The sequence below is a fragment of the Macrobrachium nipponense genome, chromosome 35, assembly GCF_015104395.2.
Source record: "Macrobrachium nipponense isolate FS-2020 chromosome 35, ASM1510439v2, whole genome shotgun sequence".
In the NCBI taxonomy this organism is placed as follows: Eukaryota; Metazoa; Arthropoda; class Malacostraca; order Decapoda; family Palaemonidae; genus Macrobrachium; species Macrobrachium nipponense.
In genome coordinates, this window is record NC_061096.1 from 54,197,317 (window position 1) to 54,220,623 (window position 23,307).

Genomic DNA, 23,307 nt, shown 5'->3' on the forward strand with positions numbered 1-23,307 from the left:
AATGTTGAGTGATAATGGACCTGAGTTTGTGGGATGGGAATTTGAAGGAATGGGGTATTGTGCATGTGTATTCTACTCCGCATATGCCCAGTGCGAATGGGTTGGCTGAAAGGACTGTTAGGACGATGACTGAGATTTTGAGAATGATGAGTAAGGGCGACAAGGATTGAGATATGTATGTAGGACGTGGAGTTTGGGTATATAACGCCACACTGCAGAAGAATATAGGTATGTCTCCTTGTAAATATGTATTGAATTTTGAAAGGGTTGTCAGACCGCGTTTGGGTCTATCAGAAGGTGATTGGGATTTGTGGAAGAAAGCGAGTGAAAGGTTTGAGAGTTTTAAAATTGGGGATAAGGTGTTGAAAGAGGTGGTTGAGATGGGAAGAATGAATGTGAGTAAGGTAAGGGAGAAATTTAAAGGGCCTTTTGAGATTTTGGAAGTGAGCTGAGTGGATTGAGTTATGTTTTTGGGAAATTACAAGTAGGTGGGGGAATGGATGAGGTTAGGGCACACCATAACCAGCTCCATATGTGGAGGGAAGTACCACAGTATGTTCGGGAGAATGCGATGAGTGAGTGGTTGAGGGTGAATAAGTATGAGCCGACTGACTGTCTGTGAACAAATGGGTCTGGGAGATCGACAGTTGGTGTTGGTTGAATATGGAAGAAAACGGAAGAACGTGGAGAGAGGAAGTGGAAGGGAAAGCGTGAACGGCATGGTAAGGGCCTTGGTGGTAGGGTGCAAATGGTTGATAAAGTGTGTGCTACAGATGACTTTGAGGGAATGAATGATACTTGTAGTGTATGTGGGTTTGAGTTGACAGGGACAAATAAGACTTCAGTGAGGAGGAAACTAAGTAGTGAGGAGGTAGTTGATAGGATGGATAAGTCTTTGCAGGAGTTTGACAGAAGTATGAATGAACTGAGTGGGTTGGTGGCCGAAATAGGGGAGATGTTGGAACCAGAGTTAGAAGACATCAGTGAAGTAGTGAATGGAATTTGGGAGGTAGTGAGGGAGATAATGGGAGTTTGAAAGAACGTGGTTTGGAAGAAGTGAATGGTGATGTAACTGAAAGAGTATATGATGGTCCCCAAACAAGATCCAGGGGGCCTGCATCTGAGCATCCTTGGGTGTTGCAAAAGGCAATTTAGTGTGGATGTTGTGAGTGTAAGGAGACGTTGTCAAATGTAATGGGGGAGGTAATATGGAGGAGTAATGTAGTTTATATTTGACAGCATCTCCAAAGGTTGTGTGTGTGAGAGAGAGAGAGATTGGTGGAAGAATGAATGGGAGTGGTTAAATGGCGGTCATAAGCATGTCTGTTGTGGCGCTCTGGAGTATGTCAGTAGAAGTCTGTTACGAGAGTCTTAAGCAGTGAGGCGTCTGGTGAAGTCAGAGTTGGGTTTGGCAGCAGTTATCCTTTGGTGGTTAGTTGTTTTGTTGTTATTTGATAGATTTTTGGGGTTGTGAAGTTGTTGTGCGTGTGTCTGTCTGGTTGTGGTGAGGTAGAAGAGGTTGGTGGTGCATTTTCGGTGGCAGTGAGTGGTGGTTGGGGCAGTGTTGGTTTTGGCGGTTGTTGTGCTGGGGGAAGTCGTGTGGTTGTCGTGTTCTTTCGGGCTGTTGGTGTTTGTCTGCAGTGATTTGTAGGGTTATTGAGTTGTTGTGGGGTTGTGGGTCTCGGGTGGTTGGTTTGTGTCGGCTAGCCTATAGCCTATATCCAGCGGACAGCACAGCCTAGCCCTGAGTATCAGAAGCCAGAGGTGAGTACCTGTTTGTGTTTTGTGTGTTTGGTATTTCATTGAACCAATTGTCCTGCAGGTTAAAGGTAACGTAAAGGGGAAAGTGTGAGTGGGGGAAATTTTGTTAGCGTGTACGATTAACGTAACTGTGGGGAGTTTACTTGTTTTTTCTAAGCTTGTGATCCCGCCACAAAGGTACCCAGTTTACGTCTTTCAGTACTATGGGAGCAGTGTTAGAACTGAGTTATGGTTGAATACTGTCAGACTTCTGTCTTGGGGTTGTCTGTGCCCATTAATTCTGTTGCTTCAACTTTGTTAATTGCAGCACTAATAATGGTGAAGATGAGAATATTGTTGCAACGTAACTTCCGGCCTCTCTCTCTCTCTCTCTCTCTCTCTCTCTCTCTCTCTCTCTCTCTCTCTCTCTCTCAACCTTTTGGTCTTGCCCAATGTTTGTCTGACCTTTGCTTTATCCTTTACAACACAGCACTCTCACTGATTAGTAATGTTCTTTATACATCAACCAATGGCACCCAACTGCACTGCCTTGAATTTCATACTTTTCGTTGCTTTTAACATTTATTTTCATTAACGACCAATGGGCCATTATCACCATTGAGGGGTGAGAGATGTGTATTTCTGGTGATAGAAATTCACTCTCGACGTGGTTCGGAATTCACGTAAAGCCGTTGGTCCCGTTGCTGAATAACCACTGGATCCATGCAACTTAAAAACACCATACAAACAAACAACATTACCACCTACTACAGCGTGCCTTTCATTGTGTTGAAAGTTCTCTGAAGTGCCCCTTCTCAGGCCTCCACCTGAGATACTTTCTGTCCTTTGCTTATCATGTGTTCCCATTGGTCTCTTTCCTTTTATCAGTCTAAAAGCTTTATGTTTCATAATAATAATGATAATTTATGATGAATTTTGGACATCATTGTTTAGAACAAAAGAATGTACGTAATACTGAAACCTTCATGTTTTTCTACTGTTTATTGAAACGACATTGCAAAGCCAGCAGATTAAAAGTGGGTATCTGTTCACTCTTTGACTCTAAAGTCAAATTAAGTCTGTTAATTTAGATGTATAACATAAATGTAGATTAAGAAACTTCCCTTCGATACGTTACCGTTTGCAGGAAATTCTATAGAGTCTTTTGATGAATCACTGGAAATATTTTTTACTGGAATAGAATATACTCTCTCTCTCTCTCTCTCTCTCTCTCTCTCTCTCTCTCTCTCTCTCTCTCTCTCTCTCTCTCTCTCTCTCTCTCTCTCTCATTATCCTCTTTAGCCTTTGCTAGTGCTTTAAAAAATCTCTATTGATTCAAAGTGTGTGAATGTGCAATTTTGATGATACAGTATTGGATGTTTTTCTGAGGCACGGCAATAAAATACGACATTCTTTATTATTCTTAGATTAATTGTAGTAAGTTAATGGCTTTTAGACCTCCAGTACGACAGAGAATGACTGAATTTATCCGTAAATTTTGGACGTTTAACTTCTCCCAAGATGACTTCTCCAACTTGAAAGATTGACAGTCGAACCCGATATGATACAAAGTTTGATGAAGTACTCAAGAGTAAATACGTATCATACACTAACCCATAGTTAGTTAAGTGTTGAGCAGCTGTAGTGAAAGGCTGCGCTTGACTGGTGCTCCCGCATACCTAGTGAACAAATACTATAATTTTCTACTTTCGTTGAAAATGGTTATGGTGTCTAAGGTGAAAAAACCAGTTCGTAGAAAATAAGTTTGTCAGTGACCGTGCATCATGGCTTCTAGAATTGGAACGTTGTCTTGTCATTTTTGCCGATCTGACGAAGGAAAAGCTATAAAGGACTCGATTGAATGTGAATGTGATTCGTGGTATCATCGGAAGTGTGTTGCCTATAGATGGCCTCAGTGAAGATAGCATCAGGAAATTGATGTGACTCTGCCCTAGTTGTAGTGATAAGCACCTTTCAATGATGGATGAGTTTACGGATATGAAAAATCAACTACGTATGATGATCTATGATCTCCAGAGGCGGCCTTTATGGTTGCTGAGCGTGATACTGTTATCGCTGAGCGGGATGAACAAATTGCCGAACTTCAGAGTATGCAGCGGGAGTCACGTTGTAGACATTAAGAACTTTCTTCGGGCCATTAACTCAAAGGCTGAGAATATCATGCAGGAGATGGAACTGTAAGAACTGAAAAGAAGATGTCAGCACCTAGTATGGAGAGGAAAAGTAGCGCAGGTATGGTCAAGAAAAAGCATTTCTTAGTGACCAAATCAACAGAAGCTTCTGGGAAAATGATTGTGGAGAAAACTGGTGTTGCTAATGCCCCTCGGGAAATTCCAAATGTTATTCAACCGAACTCTACCTCAGAGGGTAATGTTATCAATCTTGGTGATGCAAGTAGTAGAGACAATGTTGAAGGTGCTAGAACAAAGATGACTGGGAAATCGAAAACAAAAACGATGGTAACGTCTATGATGAGGAAAAGGATGAGGTTGACGCGTTATTCAACAGAAACCACTTTCTACAATCTTTCTACAATCTATCCCCGATGTAAGGGCAACGATGAAGTTCTTTAGTAAACCTGCTTCAAATGAGACTGCCCGCTTCACTCTAAAATGTAAACCCGAAATTCGCAAGGCTATATATGAGAATGGTGATAAGGTTGCCTTACAGTGTGGAACATATAATGTACTACGTGACAAATGTCATTTGCTGACCTGCTCCTATTGTCAAAGGTATGGGCACCTGGAAATGGATTGAAAAAAAGAAAAAAAAATGGAGGTGAGAGTCTGTGGCAAGTGTGGTGGTAATCACGAAACGAAACATTGCAACTCGAGTAAGGTAAATTGTATAAATTGTTCAAGACAGAAAAGACAAGACACTGCACACCGAGTGAACTCACGAAACTGCAAAGCTTTGCATGCGGAAATAATAAGAATAGCTGCCAACACTGACCGTGTATATAAATGTTAAAGTTTTAAAATGTGGATCTGTAAATACTAGATTTAGGGAATAAAAAACTACAAATGAGAGAGTAGATAAATGAAAAGTCTTTTGATATATTATCGTTTCTGAAATGTTATTGAATTATTTTGATACAGCTATGATAAATGAAATGACACCTTGTACTACTCGTATTTCTCTCATTCCGAGAGTATGTGGGTCGGACGTCAGACTCTTAGTAGCAGCTGTTCTTATTTTGAACTTACAAAACGAACCCAGTTAACTGCCTTTGAATACGTTGAAAAAAGCTTCAAATTTTGTTGAGAAAACCTCATTTATTGTTGCCTATAGGTTTCCATGGTCAAGTGTAGAAATGTGTTCATAGAGGAATTTGGCATACGAGTACTGAAAATGATTGACACTTGCTGCAAAAGTGCAAAAGTTGTCTTTAATGAGTTATTGGAATCACATCGGTTGATTAACAATGTTGAATGTGCAACACCCTCGACTGGACACACATTACATCTAGCTTTAAGTGACTCCGAAAATAACTGTATTGTATATTAGTGTGGAAGAAGTGTGCAGGAATAGTGTTGATATGGCAATTAATGTAAGAGTTCGTCGTATAAATCAAAAGTGATGATTATAAAGTATAGGTGGTATTGGCTGATGTCAGAACTTTTAACTAGTTATACCTCAAAAGAAGACCAGTTATATATGCTGTATGACTCCCTGTACTTACTTTCATACAGAATCTTTTACACGAGTGCTAAGAATTTCCTGAACTAACGTTTTCGCAAGAGCTAACGTTGGCTTGTTAGACTAGTGTAATTAGTTCTTGTAACAAATTGTTTTGAATGAAAGTTGTACCCAATGATAATGATAACTTTTATAATTTTTTGTAATGCTTGAAAATTCACTGATGATTTTCGGTAGTAAATAACTGCAATTTACCATGGATGTGTTATGGTTATTTTGGATTATCCCCAATTTTGAGTCTGTAACAATTGTTTGTAACATTTTATGCCCTACTTCCAGAATAGCAAATGCCGCTTGGCCAGTAGTTAGACGCAGTACTAACCAATGAAGAACAGCTGGCAATATTTTACGGACTACGCAATATAATGAGACTTAATACATTGGTAGACCTAACCATTAGAATGCTATTGGAGGACGGGTTAATTGGCCTTCCGTAAGATGCAGAATATTCAACTAACTGCCATTGTGAAAGTGAGTGGGGTGGGACTGTTGTTTGGTAAGTGACAAATAAGAGTTGGTAAAGCTTTATTTGCCAATGATTGTTAGGTGTCAGAAGAAATTTGGTACAATGTTATCCATAATGATTAAAGTGTTAATTCAATCAGGGTGGGCGGTTGATAAGTTTGTAGGGTGGGAGAGTAATAAGTGTTGGGGGGTGGGGGGTGGGGGTTGATTGCAAGTGTGTAGGGGAGGCAGGTAGAGTTATTGTGATTCACTGCTGAACTCTCTTCTCGGCTCTTATATTTGTCAGTGTACGTGGTTAAATATGATTTCTAGGTGCTTTGGACGTGCGTGTGTCTGAGGTGTCTGATAGACCTCTCATGATACCGACACAATTTTGTGCTTTGCAGGAGCAGAGAATGTGTTTGGAACTACCCTGCCGCCCTGCGATATTTGTCGAAGGTTAGTTGTTCATGCACCTCCGTTCCAAAAGGGCTCTTATCTCTCCTTCCTTACTCGTGCTGTGACTCTTAGCGACATTTATCCCGACCTTGGCACCTGTTACTCCACAGACCACAGCTTCCTTCGGGCCCACGAAAGTTGACGCTGTTTATCCTTCTAGATGACCGGGGAAACTATTTAATCCTTAAATTGAGAAAATAATCAGTCTTAAACAGCCCTCCCATATACCCGCGCGTATCAATAGATGCCAAATCTAGCTCTCCTCGAGAAGTGCTAACGTATAAGGTAGGTCTTTAAAACTAAGTCAAATACTTTACAATGTACTTGGATCAACTTGCATACTTTTTGTTATTCTAAATAAGCTTTGGCAGGTAATTTGGTCGTGTAGACCACTTAATAAATTTTGAGTAGAAAGCGTAAGCTGACCTTGTATAGTATATACACGTAGAGAAATACTATTTGTGCATTTGCTACATTGTCAGATAACGAATAATTTTTTCGGGAAGTTCCATTCTGTGGGCATAGAAAGTAGCATAGGATTTTCTTTGAAATCAATTTTCCAGATTAAAGAATCCCACCTCCCTTTTCAGGCTATTACATTAAAGTAAAGGCGATGACTAGTAACTATATAAAAAAGATAAATGAAAAGAAAAAAACTGAGTGACTAAGTTATTGTACTAAAATATTCATTTTTCAAACCCCCTCCCCCTCCAGAGTATGAAGTTTATAATTTCATGAGGTATTTTCAGATTGCACTCAAGTACAAAATGCAGTGTTTCTATTTAGTTTAAGAATATCTGAGCATATAAAAACTACCCTCAGTACACAGCAATTAAACTTCGTTAGCGACAGCACAAACTGGGTTGTGTAGTTTTAGCACTGATTTGGAGGCCGTCGAAGAAATTTGAACTGATTTCGGACAGCATAGCTGTCGAGGGTTTTTCACAAACCATGAGTGAAAAATGAGCTTTTTTTGTAGGTCAATAGTCCATGAAGTTTTATCTTTAATTGAATAGTTACATTTTCAAGGTTTCCTGATGGATGTAAGCTTCATTGTTGATGATTAGTTAATTAAACAGAAATATCAATGGTGTTGTATTTGGTTATCAAAGTTATAATGTAGTGACAGCTATTTCATGAGGCCGTCTGATGGAAGGCATAAGTGTTATCATTACGTATAGCATTATTTCATGTATGATTTTTCAATGTCTCCTGTTTTAAGTACGTACATGTAAAATTGACAGATTTAGGGACAATCAGATTTAACATTATTGAAATAGAACGCCAGAATGGAGGTTACAGTTTTTAACGTAATATGCTCAGGCACTCGAGACCATTTTGGTCGCAAATCTTAGACGAGTTTGGCAACCTTTCATATATACCTACATTGTTACGAGTATGTTTATTTGGTGTAGTGTACAAAATAATTTAAAGTAAGGTAGTGTTCTATTTTGAGGGGTTGGAGTTGACTTTGTTGGTATCGGTTAATAAGTCTCTGTTAAGAAACTATTTAGTTGGTAGGAATTTATCCAAACACATTGGTGCAAACAAGTAGGGAGAACTAAAGGTGTGGCCGTTACAGCGTATTTTATAATGCACTAATAAAGCTCTTTCAGGAATAATTCAGTTTTTTGTTTCACGGACGACAACGGTATATACAACGGTAATGGCGACTGACTTCAGTGACAATGGTACCGGCTGAGACATGTGCTGTGACTTCAGTGACTACGTCTTATCGATTGAGGTACGAGTTCTAACTGTCGTGTTACCAAAAAATTTATATTAAAATTAATTTACAAGATTTACTTTAGTACATATCAAAAGAACGTTAAAATTTAACCCAGTTCAAAAGAACTTAAAGTTTAACCCAGTTTACGAGAGAATAGGCAGAGTTTCTAGTTTTGTGAATATTCAAGAAATCTCTGTGCGGTTCGTTGAGTACGACTTGGTTTAACATTCAATAAGGTTTTTTTTTTCTGTGCGGGAGTATAGGAGGTAAAATGTTTTTTTTTTTTTTTATCAGGAAAGGTTAATAAAGCAGAAAATACTATGATTCCTGTTTTTTTTTATCAGGAAAGGTTAATAAAGCAGAAAATACGAGGATTCCTTTTTTTTCCAAAAAAGTACCCAAAAGACCTATACTCAAGATACACAAAACATCTCCCCTCCTTCAATGATTCGGGACCTCCTGCTCAAGAACGTCACTTTCTAGATTCTCTATTAGAAAATGTCTTTCCAACTGCAGTTCTGAAGAGCTGCAAGAAAGTTCTCTACAAGTAATCTCTTTCCAAGTGCAGTTCTGAACAAGTAACGTCACTTTTAAGGCTCCCTACTGAAGAATCTCTCTCGAGCTGTGGTTGTGGTAGGTACTACTGAAGAATCTTCTCTCGAGCTGTGGTTGTGGTAGGTACTACTGAAGAATCTTCTCTCGAGCTGTGGTTGCAATACTACTGAAGTTAACTGGAACTGGGGTACGGAACTACTGAAGTCCTCTCTCGAGCTGAGGTTGTGGTAGGGTACTATAGAAGTTCTCTGGAGCTGTTGTGGTAATGCTACTGAAGACATCTGGTACTGCGGTATAATACTACTGAATATGTCCCCTCTCGAACAGAGGTTGTGGAACAGAATTACTGACAATACTACTGAAAAAGTCCCTCTCAAGTTATGTACGGTACTACTGAAGGCCTCTTTCGAGCTGTGGTTGTTTCTTCTGCTGAAGTTTCCTCTCGAGCTTTGGTTGTTTCTGCTAATAATTAGCTTGAGAGCTGTGGTTGTCCTGCTTTTACTTAATTCACCCGCTCTCGAGCTGTGGTAGTTTCTTCCTCTGTAGTAGTCCTCTCTCGAACTGTGGTTGTTTCTTCTACTGGAGAAGTCCCCTCTCAAGCTGTGGTAGTTTCTTGTACTGAAAAAGTCGATCTCTAGCTAGATTGTGTTCCTACTGACGTTCTCTCTGTGTTCCTACTGATGTTCTCTCTCAGCTTAGCTGTGTTCCTCCTCATAAAGTCGTCTTTGGAGCAGTGGTTGTGGTAGTACAGAGGTCCTCTCGGGCTCTGGTTGCGATACTACTAAAGCAGTGCTTTTCAGCTAGACTGCTCTACTACTGAAAAATTCCTCTCTCGAGTTGTGGTTGAGTTAGTACTGCTGAAGAAATCCTCTCTTGAGCTTTGGCCTTTTTCTTCTATTGAAGTAGTCTTTCCTGGAGCTGTGGTTGTGGGACTCCTCCTTGGTTTTTTGTCGCCCAGAAAGTCACTGTCAAGATACTCTAACAAGTATCCTCCCTCCCGTTGCAGTTATGTATGTCATCTCTCAAAATGACACACTCAAGCCTTGTATTCAAGAAGTCTCGTCTATACCTGCAGTTCTGAACACGACTAATGCCTTTTAACCCCGGAAAGTCACTTCCAAGGCTCCCTACTGAAGGATTCCTCTTTCTAGCTGCGGTTCTGGCACTACTTACTTAGTCCTCTCTTTGGCTCCTGTTCTGAAAACATGGCTGATGCCTTTTACTCCCAGAATATCACTTTCGGGGTCCCTTACTGAAGATGTAACAGTAGTAGTCACCTTTTTAGGTCTATTATGATACACTACACATGCCGTATACTGAAAGTCACCTTAATGACCACCTCTGCTCAAGATTAGCTGAAGTAGTCTTTATTCCATCTCTCTATCTGGTCCACTACTGATGCCTTTTATCTCAAAGAATTTAATTTTCATGCTTGAAAATGATCAAGCATCCTTGAATATCCCTGCTTGGCATCTTGACCAGATTTATCCTCTCAAGAAATGCATCTGCTTTTTCATTCGCAACTCAAAATCCTGCATCTTCCCATGATAAAAAGCTTCAATGTAATTTTGGCAATCTGCTTCAGATGCTAAAGTGTCTGTTGCTGAGAATACCTTCAACGTGTTATAAAGCTGTCAATGTTCCTGGAAAAAATGTTACTGCAAATATTATTACATTAGTGTTCAAACTTTCTACTCGCGGAAATGTAAAACACACTTAAATATGATCTGCTTTAATGCATGAAAGGTCAACGACTACATGATTTTCAGATTTCAAAATATTTTTTTCAATAATTCCATTTATCATTAGGCTAATAATTTATACTTGTTTAATCTGCCGAACTGATTTGGAAGACTTTGCTAATAATTATACTAGTATTTAATCTTCTGAATTGTTATTATTTTGCAAGACTTTAATTTGTTGAACTGTAATGATTTTGCAAGACGTTGCTAAAAGTTCATACTTAGTTTTTAGTCTGCTGAATTGTAATTATTTTGCAAGACTCTTCCATCAAATAAAAGTTATGCTAATATATTCGCCCTGTTATTTTAATTTTAAATATTACTTGTAGATGAATAAAAATTATTACTAATAGTACTTGTAGATGAAAAAAAATAAGAAACGCTCAGATAAATACACAACCCATAGAAACAGCAAAATCAAATATGCTAATTAAAAAAAAAAACTTGCTAGTCTAGCATATATTAGACTATGCAGCAAGTAAAATAAAAAAATATATGGTAGAAAGTTTTAAAGGTAAACCTTAATGTACTGATATGTATATGATAGATAGCTTTAATAAACCTTAACGTACTGATAATATGGCCTTTCCTGTTAATGTATACGTATCACAACCTTTCTAAAGGTTGTGCCCAAAAAAAGCTGATCTTAAGATTAAAACCACGTTGACTTGACGATAATATAGGCTCTTGCAAAAAGATCACCTCTGCTCTGGTGAAAGAATTTCAAACCACGTTGACTTGACAATAATATAGTATCTTGATACAAGACCCCCTGTGCTCTGTTGAAAGAATATCTATATAAATAGTTAACATAGTTGTCTACAAGGAAATTCTGAATAATTCTTCAAAACTGCAAAATATTTTACATTTTCTAAATTTTGCTAAAAAAAATCCGAAAACTTTGCCGCATAATATGAAGGCAATAATTTGTATTAGAGCGTGAGAAACTACATTCCAAAGAACACTGACAATTTTTTACCTTTTCTACGTAAGTTTCAGCAGCAGTTAACTGTATTAACACTGCCACATAAAAGCCAGACTCCAACAATGTTGCCTTTGAGAATCAAGTAGTATACGAAATGTTAAGAACGTAATATCCTCTACTTTAAAAAAGTTGAGGGTTTGGTTAAGTATTACAGCCCAAGAAGTTTTAGAAAACTTCAAGCATTATTCTAAAATGAAATAAAAACTTATGACAACCTTAGAACTAGAACTTATTCAGAACAAAGTAAACGAGGAAAATAAATCATCACGGCAATCAATTTAACTTTAGTCAAATACTTTCGAATTCTCACATCCTTTGATAATACTGTATAGGAAGAATTACTTTCAAGATTTAAAACAACATTGGCCTGTCCACACTAGCGGGCATGTCCATCGGGCACTTCTAGCTCTTTGTATCTTCTCTCGCTTCTGAAGCAGTTTTACCAGACAATCGCCTCGTTCTGGCTCCATACTCTGCCAGTCAATATAGTAAAACGGGTTATGGGAACACAGTATGTCGTCGGACAGTTCTTGCTAGTGTGGACAAGGCCAAACACCACTTTGTTAGCAGAGTAACATATGTTTAGTTTAACCTATGTTTAGTTTAACCACATTCTTCATATGTACACTTCAGTATACCTTTAAATTCAAGCATTCATGAGCAAAACTTGCTGTTAAGAGTTTGCCTAAATACTTGCAGGTCATTCCCATTATAATGAACTTCTTGGAAGGTAATTACAGAAAGCAAAACTTGACAATGATTAAGTTGTGCCACCACCTATTTTACCACATTCCTGTTCCAATATTTCATTTACCTTTGACCTTACTCATTTTCATGTCCACCAAATCTGATGTAAAGAGCAAATTTAAGTCTTTTCGAGTCACACCATGCATTGAATGATACATCAAGCCATGCATATGAAACTGCTATCACACTGTAAGACATAATACCTAGAATATACAATGAAAAAACGCTAAACAATTTTCTTCTTAACTTACAATCTTCATAGGGTCAAAATCCAAGTGCCTTTTATCCACAAAATTCTTATAATTTCACAGCTGTGTTCAATATAGATTTACAAGGCAATTACTTATATACATTTAAGGGTAGGCTCCACTTTGGGGGGTGCCGATCGTAAAAAATATTTGCCAAAAATACACTAATCAAGACAGGTTAATGAAATTTTCAGGCATTATTAGCACTATAATAATGCATATTCCCTGTGAGTTTTATCATCCTACAGGGAAAATTAATGATTTTATGAAAAAAAATGTGAAAAAACGGAAATTTCCGGCCCCTCGTACTGAAGGTTATTTGGTGATTGGTGAGAAACTACAGTCTTGAATAGAAATTCGGTCTGACAAAATGTTGGTATATCCACCTGGAACATGCACAAAAAAAATTATCAAAATAGAACAGTAAATAAGCACGTAATAACAAAAAAAAGAGCAACAACTTTGTAAGTTCAGCAAAAGCCCCGCCGAAATATCAGACTATAGCTAGGAAGAAATATTCAGGAAAAATTCAAATCTCGATTTAGGGACAAATCCTTTTGAGAGTTTGTAGTTATTATGTCACTTGATAGCCTAAAACATCTAAAAATTATATTATTTAGGACAATCAAAGAAAAAACCACCCCCACCCTTTTTTTTTTTTTTTTTTTTTTTTGGAGGTGGGTTTTCTTTGATTGTCCTAAATAATATAATTTTTAGATGTTTTAGGCTATCAAGTGACATAATAACTACAAACTCTCAAAAGGTTTTGTCCCTAAATCGAGATTTGAATTTTTCCTGAATATTTCTTCCTAGCTATAGTCTGATTTTTCGGCAGGCTTTCGCTGAACTTACGAAGTTGTTGCTCTTTTTTTTGTTATTACGTGCTTATTTACTGTTCTATTTTGATAATTTTTTTTGTGCATGTTCCAGGTGGATATACCAACATTTTGTCAGACCGAATTTCTATTCAAGACTGTAGTTTCTCACCAATCACCAAATAACCTTCAGTACGAGGGGCCGAAAATTTCCGTTTTTCACATTTTTTTTTCATAAAATCATTAATTTTCCCTGTAGGATGATAAAACTCACAGGGAATATGCATTATTATAGTGCTAATAATGCCTGAAAATTTCATTAGCCTGTCTTGATTAGTGTATTTTTGGCAAATATTTTTTACGATCGGCACCCCCCAAAGTGGAGCCTACCCTTAAAAAAAAGTGTAAAGCGATAATTTTGCCAACATTAAAAATAATGGGATTTATATATAGACACTACAACTCTGATATACCAAAACGAAATTCGAAATAAGATACTAAATCAACAATCTCTACTGAAAAAAATTAAGCATTCGTTAATCGTTGGTCCTTACTGACAAGTGAATAGGGCTGTAAAGCAGAAGGATTTCTCTATTGAAACTTCTGAAGACTCCTCTTAAATCATCAATTTCAGTTTCCATAATTTAAAATTTGCTTTTCCAACTGGCCTGCTAACTCAATGACAGTAAATTATATCTAGGCATTAAGTCTGGTCCCGTTGCTGAATAACCACTGGTTCCATGCAACGTAAAACCACCATACAAACAAACAAAACATTCCGATTAGCATGAATTATGAACTTCTACGGTTGTGTTAGTTGTAGCATGCTTCAGAAAATTTTGTGGAAACATGAAAACACTATAGTTATCAAAACCCTACAATTTCCAAGAACCAAGGCCTATGGCTTATTTGTAAAATTAATCAGCGCCAAGTTGCAAAATAGATGTCAAAGCTACAGACTTTGACAGTGATTGCAAGATTAGCCTATGTACTCCAAAATTTTGAATAGTGATTCACTTACAGCTACATGTTACCAACTCCGGTAATATGTAAACAGCAGTCTAACTTCAGTAGAAAGTCTGTCTCTACGTCAAACTTAGTGGTCAAGTGTTTCCAGGAGCCTCTCCACGACCTACAAATATCAAGACATCAGTTTTCGTCCTGTAGGCCCGTTATCTCTACAATACTTGAATGATCCATATACTTCAGGTAGGCAAATCAGTCTGAAAAGAAAAATAAACTCGCTATAGCAATATATGGCAAGTACTGCAGTCCCCTTTTATTTAAGTTTACCTTTCAATTCGTTGCTGGTCTCAAGTCTTTATAAGTCAACAACCAACTTGGTTTGTAAACCTCCTTCAGAGAGGAATTAACTTGAGAAACTTCAAAATGGCCGATTACTCACTTTTGTAATTTACTCAATCTCCACAGTAACATTTCCCTCCAGATTTTTATTAAAAGTTCCATAATGTGATATTGAAAAATTCCCTTATCTCGTCCCCTCAAAACAAGTATTTACCCGCCATATTTAAAGAAAACCAACCAAGCTTTTCTCTGATTTTGTGGTAATCATATAAGCTTCCAAATAAATACTACAAGTCCTTTATCAATGCATCGTCCTACCTGATGTTTAAAATGAGACTTCAGTTTCACACAGCCTAGTAAATTTGACTCACCTTAGGTAATTAGGTGTATTTTTGGAGGCCCTTTTGACAACTCATAATGACAGTTGGTCCTGTTAAAAGTTAATTGTACCCCAATTGAGAAATGTTCATAATTGGTAACAGACTAGGTCAAAATCCCATCGAGCATTACCGATAAATGGGGTTCGAAAACTCAGATGCTCTACATTAATTTAGAGGGCCCTAAAATTGGGGCTTGCTCAGTTGCAACGGTCTTTAGCCAACAAGAGACATTGCTTTTATGAGCTGCCGGAAATGACAAATAGCGAAGCAGATTAACTCCACACGTGAACTGAAAGCTTTAAGTTACACTTCAATAAAACCTTTAATTAGCTTATGATCTGACCATGTTGTCTACGATATTGTTTAATTATTATTTGCCCTTGCTTCTGCAGCGTAATTCTTCCTAAGTTACTACATATTCAATATCCATTGGCCTGTTTACGTCATCGTACCTGTAAACTATCGCACCTTCCCCTTTACCTCCTCCTGAAGACTATCATCAACCAAACTGTATTGTTAATAATGCACTTACGTTTAACGTGTTGAAAACTTCGGGAATACATCAGCGGTAGTATTCAACTTCGGGTTCAACAGAACAACGACATCCAAACTTGCAAAGTAAGCGGTTCAAGAGCCATCTTTATCAAATTTACTCATATTGTAACTAGATTTTTCAACAGACTTTGCCATTGCTATCATTCTCTCCTGTGAAGAAAGAAAATGAACCGTTGAATTTGTCACTTAGCTAGTAAATCTCATTGAAAAAAATCAGTCAAGAATATTTAGGGCTAGAAGACAGTATATAAACTGAAGTTTCATAGAAAAAAAAATAAATGAAAAACTTCTAAAAGGTTAATATTAGCTCTTTATATTTCGCGCGGCATGGTGCGTAAAATGTGTGCACATTATATTGATTTTCTTTAACCTCTAAAAGGTATAGGACAAATTTACTAGCATACTGAACGTTACCACAAGTACAACGATTTCTGAAGTGTTCTGTTCCCCCATTGTCTGTGTCCTATAGTACGTCTATAGCACAAATGGAATTTTCTCCACTCCAGTTTTAAACAGTTTAAAAGCTTGATCAAGTTAAACACTTTACAAAAAAAAAAAAAAAAAAAAAAAAAAAAAAAAAACTAAAATAAAATAAAAAAATCGTTGAAACGACTTACAACGTCCTTAACATATGTACTTAGCTTAATTCCACTTACCCATTTTGTTTGGATTTTTCCGAATCTATAATAGGCGCTTCAAGAGCTACTTCTCAAAAGAAGAACTTTGTTCTAGGTGTTTAAATAAACCTTTGGAACCTATCTAATAAATAAACTAATAATACTGTCTAACTTAGGAGATTTACACACGAATAACATTGCTATAAATCTATAGCTTATCTTTTTAGAATTATTCTATCTAAACTACAAGGGTGTTTAGGAAAATGGAAGCTATGGAATGTGTTACACTGACCAATCATTCATTCACAGTTAATAAAACCGGGAATTATAAACTTGAATATATCCATATTTAAGAACTATGCAGGTTATTTTGGAATATAATCGAAATATCCGCACCTTATTAGTCACAGTTTCCATCCCACAGTTAAGGATCATATAATTACAGTTAGCAAAATGCTTTTAAGTTCCAAAAAAAAAAAAAAAAAAAAATTATTTATAAGTTCCAGCAATATATGACAATCACTTCAAAAACTTTAAATTTTATATTTGATTTTCTACAGGAATTAAAGCTCCCTTGTACCAAGACTTTATATTTTCCACAAAATCCAACAACCACGTAACTTGTGGTAATCCAGATTGCTCAGTTTCATAACTTAACTAAGATTTTCCCACCAAATTATTTCCAAGCTTTTCACAATGTTTTGTGAAAAGACAAATTCCCTTATTCCCTAAAATAGCGACCACCTAATTAGCCAGTTAGGATTCAAGGGAAATGAATTTTAGGCTAACCAATTATTTACAAAATATGACAAATTAACTTCAGACCCATAAACTTACTATAGTATGGAATTTACCTTTAATATATTTAATACAAGTAGTCTTACGAAGCAGAGCTCTACCAGAACGTCTACAGCAAATCCTACAGAGTCGTCATTTTAGTTTTGATAGTTCCCCTATTACCATTCATTTTGTCAAGTTTATAACTTAAAAACTTAATTCACAGCAAAGTAGTACGCCATTTTTCACTTATGTTATCCAGTAAAATTCCTGTCCCAACTAAATTCGTTAGAACATTGTCAGCTGCGAACAAATTGTGGGGGCTTCTGTGTGATACTGGTCTTTCACTAGAACGGGTTCTTGCTGTCATTAACGGCCATGATAAAGGCTGGGCTCCGTCAAATCAGTAGGTTGTTGTGCTACTGCATTACAGACACCATGGAAGTGGAATTCGAAGATTAATATCACTCGAGAACTAAAAGTCAAAAGTATCACTGTTAAAAATTAAGCTAGTCCTTACCTGGTTGCATAAGATGTCCTTTAATAACACTCCTCGTTCCCGTTACGAAAATCTTCCAGGCTATACGACATGTCCATTAACATTCGTAGGTTCTTATTGGATCGCTTTTAACCAACTGAAAATTAAGCCGAATTCAAAAGTGCAACCAGAATACTTCTAGAATAAAATCAGTTTCCACTCGAAACCTTACTGAATTGTCTCTTCCAATCCAAATGAACCTGCAAAAGCAAGTTTCATCAGTATATGACAATTGCTACAAAATCTATTTAAATTTAGTTAACTACAGAAATAAATGTAGAGAAAACTATGAAATTTTAAATCTAAGACTTAGTCCAATTTGTCTCTTGTAAGATACTACTACTAGAGTAAAAGTTTAAAAAAAAATTAAAATCATATATAATACATAACTTTTTGTATAGTACAGACTATTCAACAACCAGCTTACCGAATCTAAATTGAGAAAAAACGTAACCTACGTATTCTGGCAATTTGTTTGATTTCTTATGAACTGAAGGTACACAGTATTTCACTCTGCTTTAAAGATTTCCATAGACCGCAGGGGCAAGAAAAATTCCTTGAATTTAACAATGAATTGTACTTTAGCTCACACTTCAAGGGTATTCATCTGAATTAGTTGACGGTTAGGATTAAACTTCGATTAACCATTTTACACAGTAATCAACTTAACTTCAGGCTCTTCATGTTTAACATGCTACGACATTTATCAGTGTAAGTCTTCTTAACAGATTATGCAAAATAAAAGACCAATGAAGTCTTAAAAAGCAACCATCGGACTCTCCTCTATGCATCTTCTACAGCGCCATCTTGATTTCGTTTCGGTTGCTGACATGTTAACCACACATTTTGTCTATCTATAATTTAACCTACGGCTAAAACTCAACAAGCATAGCCCAAGTGTGCAAAACATTTCCCTGGTAGTTAATAAATTAGACATTAGAATCCTTCAAAATCTTCAGTTTGTCGAAAATTGTCACTTGTGAATAAATTATTTTTTTATATAATGCAACAGCCTTGCCATCACAGAGGCTTACCGCAAAGAATAGCCCTTATGGGTATGCACCACAATAACTCAAGCGAACTACGTACAAGTCTAGTTTCATTCAAAAATAGTTTGATTGGTCTTTTGTTATCACCTGGTTACAAGGTACCTGTTAATCCGTCATTTTTCAGCACTGACAAATCTTCCACGTTACGATATAAGCATATAGGTTGTGTTAGTTCGCCTTTGATGTAAACTAGACAGACTATTCCCGATGAAAACTCGAGCGTTACTCGAGTACGCTCAAGACTTCCAGTTTTAATTAAATGGTCATTTTGATGCCTTCATTTTTATTTGTATTCCATACGATCAAATAAATGTTTATCTGTAACTGTTAAAAGGATTCTAAGCATTCAAGCGTTCAACTTGAGTAGCCCATTCAAATTGCATATAAAAAAATTTAAAACCATCCTCAAAAAAGTTAATTTTAACTTGTAAAAGGCGGTTCTGTACTCAAACATTTTAATTAAAACTAGATACGAGCAGTCAGTATTGCATTCATCTAGGCTGGGACTATAATTACTAAAATTTATAGTTTTTGAATAACTCTCCCCCAGCCTGCCACGATGGTTAACCTTAATGGCTGAAAAACCATCATATTACCTTACCAAACCATTCTGATCCACATGAAGTTTTAGACTAGCATTTTCGTAATATAAGCAACGGCAAATGAACCACGAAGGCTGCATAATACTTGAAGGGGAGCCGTTTGAGAAATTAAACCCTAGATATGAATTTTATCGTACACAACTCTCATACCATTTCAAAGGCCAATTAACATTTTAAGAGATATGAAATGCAGTTTTGAATGCTTCAGATTTCCTGTGGTCCTTCTGTTACTTAGTTATCCTAATGAAATTGCTGATGATCAGCAAACTGTAGAGAAACATTGAGGAATTTAAAGTAGTTATGTCCCTAACAATCAGGCAATCGTAACTAAATGTCTGGTTATATTTTTGCTCACTGTGTGACTGGTGAATGAGACCAGTCCATGAAAAGTTTTAAACTACATCATGGATTACCCAACTCTGGTTGTCTTGTCTGTTAGCCTAATTACAAAAGTGGCACTAAGATGACATGCATGGATATTCATCTCGTTAATACAGGATTTGAAATATACACAGTCTCTGCAACTACATTTCAGGAGCAAGGTGGAGGTTTCAGGCATACCAGCATAGTTTTAGTGTCTTTGGGTTGCGTCCCAGACTGATTAATTCAGTCACCTATTCTGGTTATGCCAATCAAGTGGAATGACCATTCAGTTCACTTCATCCAAAACAATTCTGACACCACTGGTCACGCTGGTACAAAGTGCATGCAAAAAGACTTCGCCTTCATAAGGAAAAAGCCATCTATACAAATGTTACCTTTCAAGGAAAATCTTCAATAGTTGACCGTCACATCTAATACTATATCCTGACCGGGCTTCCAACATTCAGCCCATTCATATTACAACCATCATTCCCTTTCTTTTAAGCATGTGTCTTGATATAAACCTAATTCAGTAACATCTTGATTCAGGCAAAAAAAAAAAAAAAAAAAAACCACTACACTTGTTCCGAGTTTTACTTTATTACTAAATGTTCACCTGTTTCTAACTGCTTTGACGAAACATGTACTATGATGGAGTCTACACTTCAGCTGCTGCTATCAGCGAAGATTAACTCTCTACAGATTATGGCTGCAGCCTATTTAATTTTTGCAAAATTGGGGGACTAGTTCACCATCTTCCCTTAATTTATAAATTTCACTATCGTAGTTCTTAAAAACTTTATTAAAGACTTTGCTTCATCTTAAGAGCTGCTTCGAGCGTGTTAGCAAAATTTATTTTCTTTCAAAGTCATGCTTTTAACCGCAATGCGTTCGTTTTTAACGGTCAAATTACATATCTAAAATGCAATACGGTATAAAACTAAATCTAGCCAAATTTAATTTCAGGTGAATATATATGTCGACTAAAATCTAAGATAACTTATCAATTTAGCTACATATGGCTCTGGATGCCATTACACTATTCCAGATAAAATATTGTTAAACTATGGTAGATCTAGGTAATAACTCCGCGTCGGGCGTTTCTTTGAAAATTACACTTTCCCATAGCATTTGGGTTGCTTATTAAAATTTTCCTTATTTTTGGGGGGTCGACTGTAATTATCCCACGGGGGCTAACACTGAACACGGCGAAATGCATTTGACGAACCAATCCCTAGTGGCGGGAAAGTTCCATGCAGTCTGTGCGGAGTTATTGCCTAGAATTACCTTAAACTATGTTCAAACTGTTTCATGTCAGTCAAAAGCACCTGAAATCCCGTTTTACCCACATCAAAATGTTTCTATAGACACCCACTCTAAAATCTAAAACTTCAAGAATTTGCACTAAATGCAACAATTAACATCAATCGCAAGAAACTTCAGCAAGCTCAAGATTTTCAAAGTTACATAGAATTAAATACTAAAATTATCGGAATATCAATCTTATGATGAGAGTAACATCAAATGCTATAATTTAGGCACTGTTAGATTTTCAATTTTATTCTTAGCGAGGGTTGGAGTCGATGATTAACGTTAATTTTTTTGGGTGGAGGGAGCCGAGTCTTGATTAATGCTATAATGTCCTTGGGTTTGACTTCAATACGCTAGTCTTACATTGAGAATTTAAGATAGCTCCAGTTATGTTGCAGTCATAGCACGACTCAAGAATGGTCAACCACAGTATCCTTAAATGTAAAGTATCGTAACTACTGCATAAAGCAGGAGAATAGAGAAAAATCTTCAGATAAAGTACAGAATCTTAAGGCAAATAGTCATAGCACTAATGACATTTTGGCTCGTGCCACAATCCCACAAATACATGTCAGGCCTAGACACAATGTGTATAACGCCAACACCCGATGCACTTAACGGCCGTGAACATTTCAGGAGCCCTTTCAGTTACGTAGAATAACTTCACAGCAAGATAACCTAAATTTTATTTAAATATTTCCTACCTCACCAATAACACTGGTGTTGAAAAGTAGATTTAAGCAAATACTGTGAAAGTCACAACTCTCTGATATCAATAAGGAAATGCTAACGTCCCCTTTTCGTTAAGAATAAACCTGGACTACCTCGCCAAGGACAACCTTTTTCCTTCATACCAGGTAATTAAAGCCATTTGCTCTCTAACAATTATCAAACAAATTATACTTACACCATTCGTCTCCGAAGTATTAGAAAATTAACGTAAATTCCTAAATGTACATCAGCTGAACAAAACTCGACAAAATAAGTGGTTTTGTACTAGTGCCTCGGTCTCCTGCCATTCATAAACTTCCTTGACACTGTTGTATGTTCTCGAGGAAATGGGGATACATTGGCACCGAACCTCGTCCTCCAACTGAATCTGACTGACGGTCCAAGAACAAGAAGTGAAACAAGGAATCAGGGGAATGTTCTTACGTCACAAGTAACGCAAAGGCGACATCTATTGGCTAAAAAATGGAAACAACCGAATGCTTTAAATCTCTACGAAAACGTAATATGTAAGATGAATTACATAAACACGTTTAACCCTATGAGTTCTGTCTAAACCTAAAAAGCTGTGAACATCTAATAAAAAAAAGTTGGCCAATTGACGAAAAAGTAATTGAAAAATTTTTTATTCAAGCACCTTTAAACCATGTCTGACAATAATAAGGGGCCTGAATGAAGTAAAAGAAGAATGCGTTTGAAAATGAACCTACTGTGCATTTCAGGGCCGTGTCTACTTGATTTTCGTCGATAAAATCTTACCAAAGCATTGGATATAGATCGTATTTTGGAAATAGCTATTTGAAGCGACAGCCTAATTGGCAAAACTATGCAGTGATGTATACAATATGGATAATTAAGCAACTATCAGAGTAAATCAAAGAAATTTAAAGGTAAACTAAGCTAAATTTAGTAAGCACCCAGAGAGAGGCTAGTTGTGACGTAAACTATATGACATCAGATGTGACAGCAGGGTTCCCAAATATTTGGCCCTCTTGTACAATAAGTATTGAGAGAAAGGCTAGGCAAATCATTTTTGAAAATGACGATAATATTACGGTTTCCATTGGTGATACCACGGGTAATAAATAAGAATTTGGTATATATACATATTAATATATTATAACAAAAAGAATGGGTAAATATACATATAGCAATAATACTATTTTCATTGTACATACAATGTTACGTTGACTATAGGAATATGAAATATAGCAATTATAACTCAATTTCTATTTACCCTTTGACTCTCAGTTATTCAATCCCTTTGGAATTGGTGAAATACTGTAATATTGAAATGAAAATACTATCATTTAGAGGCGTTTGGGACGATATTTTGGCCAGATATACCTGGTAACTTTCATTATAGAAAACACCGCCGACGACAAGGCGAGGGCAGCCGATCATTCATAGGTCAAAGCCAGGTTAAACGTGACTGCTGCTTCCATTTATGTATTATGTGTATGCGCATTTATGTATGCACCACATCTGTCTATATGCCTATGTATACGGCATATGTATTTATGTATACTCTATCATTCTCTTCCCTTTTGTCGAACTATGAATAATAACAATAATGATGAATGTAATATTAATAGTACGAATAATGATAATAACTGTGATGAATAGTAATGTGATTATTATCATTATGATTAATAGTAGCATTATCAATACTTTACATGGCTGTATCATTAAGAAAAGCAAAGTATGTTATATTATGCATTTTCATTCATTCGCTAAATACTTGTCTTGGTCCACTCAGACCCATCGACCGTGTGACAAATTTCGTGGTATCTGAACGATACTTTACGTATCCCTGAAACTCCAGGGTAACAAGTGTTTTCACAGTGAGTGTGTAAGACTTGGTGCATATTTCAAGTTAAAGGAAGAGTGAATTGTG

At 36.6% G+C, this 23,307-nt stretch overlaps 1 long non-coding RNA gene across 2 annotated transcripts; it reads right to left on the reverse strand.

Moving 5' to 3' along the window:
* Positions 1–7,557: 7,557 nt before the first annotated feature.
* LOC135208786 (uncharacterized) lies at positions 7,558–21,779 on the reverse strand. 2 transcript variants are annotated; one of them, XR_010313216.1, is made up of 5 exons: positions 21,589–21,779; positions 17,339–17,556; positions 15,402–15,574; positions 14,206–14,407; positions 7,558–10,290 (listed from the first exon to the last, which is right to left on the reverse strand). It is a non-coding gene; the product is annotated as an uncharacterized LOC135208786 (long non-coding RNA). The 2 variants fall into 2 exon arrangements; XR_010313217.1 differs by lacking the exon at positions 7,558–10,290 and adding an exon at positions 10,334–11,168.
* Between the last annotated feature and the right edge of the window lie 1,528 nt (positions 21,780–23,307).